Source organism: Penaeus vannamei, chromosome 39 (assembly GCF_042767895.1).
Source record: "Penaeus vannamei isolate JL-2024 chromosome 39, ASM4276789v1, whole genome shotgun sequence".
Lineage (NCBI taxonomy): Eukaryota > Metazoa > Arthropoda > Malacostraca > Decapoda > Penaeidae > Penaeus > Penaeus vannamei.
The window spans coordinates 22,370,569-22,380,568 of NC_091587.1; the positions used below are offsets into that span (position 1 = coordinate 22,370,569).

The 10,000-nt window shown below is 39.4% G+C and overlaps 1 protein-coding gene across 1 annotated transcript in view; it reads left to right on the forward strand.

The window, feature by feature from the left end:
• LOC113806992 (leukotriene A-4 hydrolase) overlaps positions 1-1,861 on the forward strand; it is a 70,569-nt gene extending 68,708 nt beyond the window's left edge. The window contains exon 13 of the mRNA XM_070116983.1: positions 1-1,861. This exon is cut by the window's left edge and continues 515 nt beyond it. The gene's annotated coding sequence lies outside the window, so the exon portion shown is untranslated.
• Positions 1,862-10,000: the final 8,139 nt, after the last annotated feature.

Consider the following 10,000-nt stretch of genomic DNA (forward strand, 5'->3'; position numbering starts at 1 on the left):
ACCAATGCTCCACTATTCATAGACTATATGAATTATATCATCCAGAAAATAATGTGTAGATTTTTATTTTTTTGCAACACTTAATTTCAAATAATGACCCCAAGAGTTATGAAAGAAAAATAGTCTGAGTATTCATTCCTAACGAAAGAATTTCCCCAAAACTTATGAACACAGCATATGGAGAATTTGGTGGCAGCTAAGATCTGAGAGGATCAAATCGCAAATAACAGTAAAGAGCAGTACAAATCTCATAGATACAGTACTTAGCTACAAGTAGGTACATTAAAAAACTGAAGTTAAAGCTTTTTTGACACCCTTCTCCAATCCTCTCTTTCACAAGTGTTGGCCAACACTGGTCTTTGTATGGCTGGATTATTGTTAACATCAAATTCGTGTTTCACATAATTTTTCACCTTGTGTAGAATTGAAGCATGGGCCCCAGGTGTAGTATTACTATCTCTCTGTATTTAGGCTCAGGCATTAGAAGGATTATAGTGTTTGCTGACAGGAAAAGACAAGCTTTCAAAAGGAATAATTGTGTTTGTCGTTGGTGGATATTTTAATGCCAGGGAATGGCGAGTGTGTTTAGTCGAGCATACTGAAAAGATTGTTTGCAAAGCCCAGTTAGAAGCACAACACACACAACACAAATATTTGCAAGGGCTTAGGAATGTTTACATAGAATATGTTAAGGGCCATCTGTATTATGTTTTACAACTTTTGGTATTTGGTAGAATCAATATAGCCACTGGGGTAAAGCACCTGGTTATTGTAAGTGTATTATCATAGAAATAATATGCAAAGATTATGGCATAAGATTTGTGAAACATTAAATTGATGATCTAACCTTCAATAAGTATTTTATTTTTGTCTTTTATGGTTTCATTTTGTTCAGTAATGTACTAAAAAAACAGATGAGTATTATGATTTACATATATTTGAGTTGTCAAATATTATTTTCCATTATTAAGCATATGGTCATTTAATACATTGTTAATGGAAAGAAAAAGATCAGTTAAGACATGACTTTTTTGATGTAATGAAACATTGTTTATTTTGTAAACATATTTTCATGAAGTTTTATTTATGTACAGATTCTTTCCCATATTTTTCTTTTTATGGTTTTTGTTTTAATCTGTAATGTAGTAAATGAAATGTAGGTAGAACTTTCTTATTTGCATATTTGCTAATTGATAAATATTCTTTATATTTGTTCCAGATATGAATTTCTTGAAATAGCAATATTTTAGATTTGACTTTGTTTTCACCATTAGCAATGTTTATTCCTTTGTTTTTATTTTTGTGTGGCCTTAACATTTTAGGCCAAGAAATTCAAATAATTTATTATCTAATTTAAAGATTTGTTAATTTACAAAATTTATGTGTTGATAAAGTGTATGATAATTATTTTGCAGTATTATCAGATGAAACAGAAAAGTAATAACAATATTCCTATTTAGCAATCCAGATGTAGCCTCACAAATTTCAAGACTTTAAGGTGCTTATGCCTATCCATATTAAAAACAAAACATTTCTTTCTTTTATATTTTAAGTTGATATACTACTATCCCATAATTACCTTACCAGTATCTTCTAACAGAGGTGTTGCCTGGTTGGATGTTCCGGCTGTTGCTTTACAGGGTATTCTGTCATTGTTAAGGTGGATAAAAACAAGATTTTTATATAGGGTTGCTAACCAGTTCTTCATCGAATGTTTAAAAGCTTCAAATTGCCAAACAGGAGTATATTATTCCTGATTTTTTACAAGGTCACAGTTGTATGTTTTGTAAAAGCATTGAGTGGATGTTTCAGCAAAGTACTATTTTGTAATGAATTCATATAATAAAAGCATACTGGTTAATCAGAGACATTTTGTCTGGATATTGTTAACCTTATAAATATAATCTCAAATCACAGGAAAAGTTTTAGCCATATTTCATATGAGGACCTTGGAAATGGAGTGACAAAGTCACTAGAAAATATAAGCATTAAAGTTGTGCAATATATAAATATATATAATACTATTTTTATTATTTTAATAAAATTTGCTTGTTATTTGGTAAAGTTAGGTAGATTTTGCCTTATTTATTTCACAAATGGATAATTAATAATGAGATTCTCCAAGTCTAATAAAGGATACAGGGCCTTTAGATGTAGGGTTTGTGGCAACCTTGAATATTTGTCTTTATGGTGGAATAGAAGAAAGCTGCAAAGCATGTGTGTATGGGGGGGGGGTAATAGGTCATCTGAGGTCAATGGGACACTTCTGCAAAGTTGCCGTAAAGGTATGCCATTAAACCCCTAGAAAAAGATAAATGTTCTGACAACAGTATAGAGGGATCTCGGGTTTTGCTAACAAAACGCATTGCATTGCCAGATGACAAAGCAAAATAAAATTGACACAAAAAGATCTTATCAGTAAGGGCCCTAGTTCAGCAAAATCACCAGACTTTAACTGTACTGCTCACAAACAGCAACTAGTAGTAATGGCTACTACCAGTCATGCCTGTCCACTCATTGGCAGTCTTTGTTCAGTGAAGCCCCAGCATGCTGGTTAGTCCTCATTCTTGCAGGCCTATACCTGTTTTAGGTGATATAGAGCCTTTTTGTAGGTATGTGGTACATGAAACAACAATGACATTCAAGAACAAGTACTGAAGAGTAAAAACAATTTCATAAGGCTGAAGATGAACTACTAGCAATAAAAAAATAATCATCAGCAGCAGTTATTATTACTGAAATTATTGTCTTTATTAAAATGATGATCATTTTATCCTATATTTTTATTTCTGTATTACTGTATTATGTATATTCACTAGATAATGTCCCCCATCCCATGCCTGTTGTTGTCATGAGGGGCTTAGGAAACGGAGACTAAGACCCAACACTGGAGATCCCCCGTACTGTGGGCCTTATCCCTCAACTTTTCCCCTTCCATTTTCCTTCTCTCCTCCAACCCCTTCTTTCCTGAGGTGTGAGAGCCATGTTAAAAGGATGGCTAACTTTGTGCCAGTCATGAACAGCCGAGGGGAGCCATGGGTATGACATTCCCATTTAGTTGTCTAGCCTGTACCCTCTAAAGGGATGTCAAGGGGTGAAACATTTCTCTCCCCAACATATTCTAGCTTAATATGGCCAGTAATGAAGATTTTGTACCTTTAATTATAGGCTAGCCCCACTGATTTTAATTCTACCGGTACCCTGCCTCTAGATTCTCCTTTGACCATGACTGAACACTATCACTACCCCTCTTCACTGCCTAATGTCTGCAGTAGTACTTTCACTAACACCACTCCTCTTCCACAAGGCACCGTTCATCTACTAACCTCACCTCTCCCCCTCCCAAATCTCTTATTTGTTGCTGTTGTGTGTGTGTGGGGGGGGGGGGGGTGCTTAAGGCACTGTCACACTAGCACTTTTTCCATCATTTTTTTGCGTTTGCATATGAACTTTCCATATGGGAATGGACTGACCCTATCACACTACCAAGGCAGAAAACATTGCCCATGTAAGCAAACAAATGGAGTTAGGTCCTGGGCATGGCTGGAATTCTTCGGAAATTTGTCTGATAAATGGAAACTAGGATGGACAACCAATGGATGGTGAAGTCACTTCGGATTTTTTTTCCAAAGACCGTATTTTTATCATTTTATGGTTTGATGCAAAAGAAAAGTGTTTAAAACAATATCAAGATATTTTCCCATGTTCAAATAAATTAAACATGAAAATTGCTGTCCTGGGATTTGACCTAGAATGTGTTTTCCTATAGTTGTTTTTGTGTTATGATTGTGATTTTTTGTATTTGTTGACATTATTTGTAATTAGTTCTGATTTTGGTTTTAGTTGTAGTTTTTTTATATTTGGATTGTTTGGTGTGAAGTTATGTTTGTTTATTTCCTGAGCTTTATTATGGATATTACCTGTTTTGCTGTTTGGTATGTGTTTTCCTTCACAGAATAAACAGTATGGATCATTTGTGCAGTCTTAGAATTTGTGATTCGTGCTGCTACATCTACTTTTTTTTATTTTTACGTGTTAAAATCACAAGGCCATATTGTAAAGTTATAACATTTAGGGATTGGGCAGGTATATTGTATTCTGTATAATGTATGTCCAATTACCACCTTTTCAGTTAGTGTGGTCCTTTAATGTAATTCTCAATGATTTTGTTGGTATTTATTTTTCATTTTTTGTTTTTTTCTTGGTTGGTTTTATTGATTCTCGTTATTTCTTGGATGTGGAAAATATCATCAAAAGTTCGTATCTTTTCCTTTATTGTGTTTATATCAAGCTCAGGTTCAACTGGGTCTATGCTTCCATATGTGCAATTTGTATTTATACTAGAGGTTGGTCGTTTGCATGAGATTTCCCATGGTCCAAGTTTTTTTTTATTTGTTAATGTTCTTGATTTTTTTCACATCTATTTCAAATCTAATTGCTTTCCCAATCTAAGTGTGTCTTCTATTATGAATTTACAAAATTCAGATTTATTTTTGCCTTTGGTTATTTTTGGGGGATTATTGACGTTTGAAGTTGACGATTCCCCTGACAGCTGAATTAGTGTTACATTCTTGTTTAGGCTTACTTGAGTGTTGGGTTTGGTATTACTTATTCTTTAATATTTATTATTAGGTATTCCTTAATGGTTGAAACTGTGAGTGAAGTTCTTTCTGCCTTCTCTGTTTAGGTGTTGCTTGGAATGTGGGTTTGTTTTGCTAACACTGCCACTGCTTTTACGTCTTTTGTTATTTAGTGTTTCATAGTCCATTTGTTGGGCTATACCAGGACTCTTTCCTAGGTCCGGAATAATTCCGGTGTCACTTCAGCTGGGTTTTCTAGCTGGGCATCACCAGAGGTATAGCCAGAGCCCCATATAGTGACTTTAAACCTTCAGCCCTACACCACACTCACTATGAATAGTCGTATAGTTTTTAGATCAGCCAAGTTTACCAGGTTCACTGGCATTTTCTTAAGTTATACATCGAATACATTTTCCGTAAAGATATGCGGTACATTTAATTTATATAGTGTTACAATATTGGCTTGGCAATGCATTTGTATATTTTTTACGCATGCAATAAACAAGAAAATAACGTAGAGAATCGTATAATCACCAGACTCTGATCTTACGCACTGTAACTGTAATCTAATATTTATCCGTTTGTGAGAGTGTATGGTCTAATTTTATTATTTATATCCGTTTTCTTTATCATCTGACGTTGAGAGAACGGCAGAAGTGCAGCTACGGAGAAGCGGGCAACCCTGTTGATCTCGGAAATCTCAGGAGCATTCTCATGCATACCTCGTTATTTTATAGTAAATTATGTATATTGTAAATAGATATATTATAGAATATTGACTAGTGTTTACATTATCTTATTCTATCTAATTTATCAATAAAAAAAACATTATAGTTGTAGAGATCCTCCGTAGCACAAGATCGACGGAAACAATCGCAACCGTCTTCGCCTAGGGGGTTTTCCGTTTGCAAATGATACTTACGGACATCCTCAAATTCAGACAGAAACGGAAAAAGTGACAAAAAAGTGTTATTGTTATAAGGCGTTTTGGAGACGGCCCAATGTATGGGATCGCCCTACCTTGGCCCTCAGCCCTCACCACAACTAATTTTGCATGGTCTTTTTTTCTCCCCCTTTCCTCTTTCGTATCTTCTTCATCCCCATTCTGTCCTATTCTTAAGATGTGGAACCGTGCTGGAATGATGAAAGGCTGGTTTTGAGTCAGTCATGAACGGCCCTCGGGAGTCACGGGCACATTCCCTTGGTTAATCGCCTAGCCCGTATCCCTTATGAGGACACTGAGGGTGATCCGTTTCTTTTCCCCATTTTATTCAGGCTCACCAAAGCCCACAATTAAGATTCTTTATCCTTAATAGGGGCAGTAATGCTTGCCCCTTCATCAACTAGCTTCTCTGAATTTGATTGTTGGTTTTCTGACTACGGCTCCGACCACTGATACCAATACTCCTTCCTCGACGTTTACTGACAATCTATCCATTCTGAACCACCCACCCAGGCCATTACTCTACTCAGAATGCACTCCATCTCTCCTAACATTCTCCACTCCATCTTGGACTGCAATGGCCTCTTCATTGTCTATCCCCCTTTCCCTAATTACTACTCTTCATCCTTGCCCCCCCCCCTCCCCACAGAACGACTACCCGCTCCACACCACCCGATCTTTCTTCCCCCTCGTCCTTCAACTGCTGCCAACTCTGCGACAGTGATGCCATTTCGCTCGTAGCCTTTGGTTCGCATACCCGTTTTCTGAAGAAAACAAAGAAAACGAGGACCATTTTTGGGTAAACTTACAAAAAATATGCCAGTGGTGCAATTGCAAATAAGTATAGGTAAATTTGTACATGACACAACACCGATTTCCAGGTAATAACTTTATGCTTCCCTTGGGCACAGTTTTTATTTAGTTATTCATTGAAAAAAAATCTGCCGCGTCAGCATCTGAGGTCACTAACGGCCATTCTCTTTCAACAATGCCTCCAAAAACAAGTAGGCAAAGGGTCCTTTCGCAGTCACCGATCGTTTAGGCCTTGTCATTTATATCTGAATCCTAAACTGGTGCACTTATTGACCTCACTGGCAAACCCATTCCTGCCGAACCTAACCCTTCTTTCATTACTTGTACTGGAACTGTATTCGTCTTCCCGATTGCTTGTCCTATCTACAAGAACTGGCCAGACTGTGAAAATTACCTACTTTCCTGCCTTGTTGATTATGATACAGTGGCAGTACAGTGCTACACTACTCCTCCCAGTTTCCCCTGTTAGCGAACGGCTCGTTCGGTTGTTTGTGGACAACATTAGTCACCTAAAAGCTTTTTATTTTATTTATTTATTTTTTTTATGTATCTATTCATTATAATAATGACATTTCTTGAAGGTTTTCTTAATTTTAAGTGTTATTGCCTAAAAAAGTTAATAACTATAAAAATGCCGCTGCTATCGGAGAAATTCAAGTTCTGTCCGACGACGGCGCGGGAATGCTCGTGCAGCGATCAAGGTTTATATAAGTACTTATATAGATCTTGGCTGCGATGCCACCCACGATACGGCCGCTGTGGTATTCAGGTAAGCACGACCAGCCGCGCGCCATGACCGTGATCGGCAGTGTTGCTATATCGCTATGGACTGCATTCTTAATGCTTAGGTCAGTGGGAAAAATCTAAGGGACCTACAAAAATTGACCACTATTGCCATGTGGCCGCAGTGCAAAGGTGATCACTAATACAATTTTGACTATTGGTGGAGTGTCCTACTATGACTATATCAACCCATTCCTCGTCAATTTCAGAAATGTTGGCGTTTTGGCCACCCAGTTAAACACTCGCTCCACAGCCCGCTGCCCTCTATGTGCCCAATCTGGTCATGGTCATTCAAATTGCTCTGCTCAATCACGTACATGTGCCAATTGTGGTGGCTCCCATAATGTATTTTATAGCAGCTGCTCTGTCTACAAGCTCGAATATGAGGTAGCAGTTAACAAATTTAAGCTAAGTCGCACTACGTGAGGCCAGACAAGAAGCATGCCGACGAGGTTTTTCTCTTTCTACTTATTCCAAAACTGCCCTTTACTCTGCTCCTCTTCCATCTTCTCAAGATGTCTCATCATTTGCCCCGGTATCTCTACACTCCTACACTCTCCCAACACAACCCATCCTCTCTACCCTACCCCTTCTCTTTTTTACAAATTTCTGTTCTACTTCATTTGCTACCCTCTTTTCCCCTTTCACTACCAAGCTTTTCTATAACGCTCTCTAATCTTTGACATCTCACACCCCCGGGATTCTTCTCCCACCTCTCCAACAACCATCTCTATTTTCCTTGAACAATGTGCCTATTCCTTCCCAAGTCACAGATACAATGCAATTCACTCAATTTCATACCCCCTTAACCCTTCCCTTTCTACTAATCTCAACTCTACTTCACTTGCTTCCTTCTTTTCCCTTTCCACTACCATATTATCCTATAATGTTCTCTAACATTTAATATCAAACGCATTTTATCCTGATCTTTAACTCCTCTTTACCCTTTCCGCTACAGCACTTTACCATAGTGCTGTATGACCTTTGATTTCTAATACATTTATTTGTTTCAGCCATTAACCATTATCCATTACCTTCACCTCTACAACCCCCCCCCCCCCAATCCCTTGCCCGCTCTTGTCGTGGGGGGGCGGGGGCTTAGGAGACGAGGACTGAGACCCAAAATAGGGATCTCCCCTGCCTAGGGCCTCAGCCCTCGACTCAACTAATTTTGCATGGTCTTTTCCCCCTCCAGCTTTTTGTTTCCGTCCCTTCTCCAACCCCTTCTACTATCTACTTCCTAAGGTGTAAGAGCCGTGCTAAAAGGATGAAGGGCTGACCTTGTGCCAGTCATGAACGGCCTGCGGGAACTATGGGCACGGTACTCCCGATGTGATTGTCTAGTCCTTACCTTCAAGTGCATGAGGGTGGACCGTTTATGCCGTTTTATATAATCAAGGTTCCTCATGACCAGTAATGAAGATGTAATTCCCTTATTAGGGGCAATGCGGCTTGTCCCTTTATCAAATAGCCCCACCCCAGGCTCTCCTTTGACCACGACTCCGAACACTGAAACTACTACTCACTCCTCAATGCCTACTAGTGCATTGCCCACCCAAGCAGAGACTTAATCTCCAGAAGACATTCCTACCTCCCCAACTTCCTCAAATTCATCAACTCTACCCCCGCAACCTTCATCAAGCACCCATCCTCCCTTATTACTACCTTACAGCCTTATTCTTCATCACTGCGTAATACTCCCTCTTCCACACGTCCCCGACCATCTACCACCACCAACCCTAATGATATCAAATACTTTGTTTAGCCCAGCTAAATGGGACTGATTTTTCGTGATCCCTCCTACAGCTCCTTACTCAGGCAACACTCTTCTCTTTCAACAATGCCTCCAAAAACAAGTGGGCAGAGTCCCCTTCTATACCAGACGCGATCGCTCTCGTCTTGCAATAGTCAGATTAGAAACTGAATCTACAGCACTATCAAATTTAACTGATAATTCTGGCAACCCCATTCCTGCAGAACCTCATCCAACCCTTAATACTTGTACTGGAACTGTCTCTCTTCCCAGCAAACTGTCCAGTCGATACCAAAGATTGGTCAGACTGCGGAGAAGACATTAGGATGCCTCAAAGACCAAGATGTGAAGTCAGTACATTGCCACACCATTCCTCCTAGAGGTCAACGAAAGAATCCGACCAACATTACTTTCCGTACACATGACCTTCCCTTACGTATCTACATTGGTGGACAATCCCTCCCTGTTCGACCATACCAACCCCCTCCCCGTCAATGCCAAAACTGTTGGCGCTTTGGACATCCTGTCAAACACTACCGTTCCACAGACCGATGCCCCATAAGTGCCCAACCTGGTCATAACCGATAAAATTGCTCAGCACAAACACGTACATGTGCTAACTGCGGCGGCCCCCATAATGTATTTTATAGAGGCTGTCCCACTTACAAGTTTGAATCTGAAGTAGCAACTCTCAGATACAAAAATGGTCTCACTTTACGTGAAGCCAGACAGGAAGCACGTCGACAAGGTTTCTCTCATACTCCATACTCTAGTAACATCGTTCGCTCAGCCCCTCCCCCTCCACCCCAAGATGTCCCCATTTCCACTTCTACATTCTACATCCCTCAGACCAATTCCTTTGCCACTCTAAATCCAGACACCCCAATCTCAACCACAGCTCCAGTCACAACTACAGCCCTAACCACTTCTACACTCTGCCTCCCTCAGACCAATTCTTTTGCCACTCTAAATCCAGACATCCCAATCTCAACAACAGCCCCAACACCATCCCCTCTCCCTCCCCGCACTACGCGCAGTAGACAGACTAAACGTTCTAACCCATCTTCCCCTACAGCACAATCACCTCCACCTACCTTTACCTTTATTCCTAAAACACCAGTCTCCTCT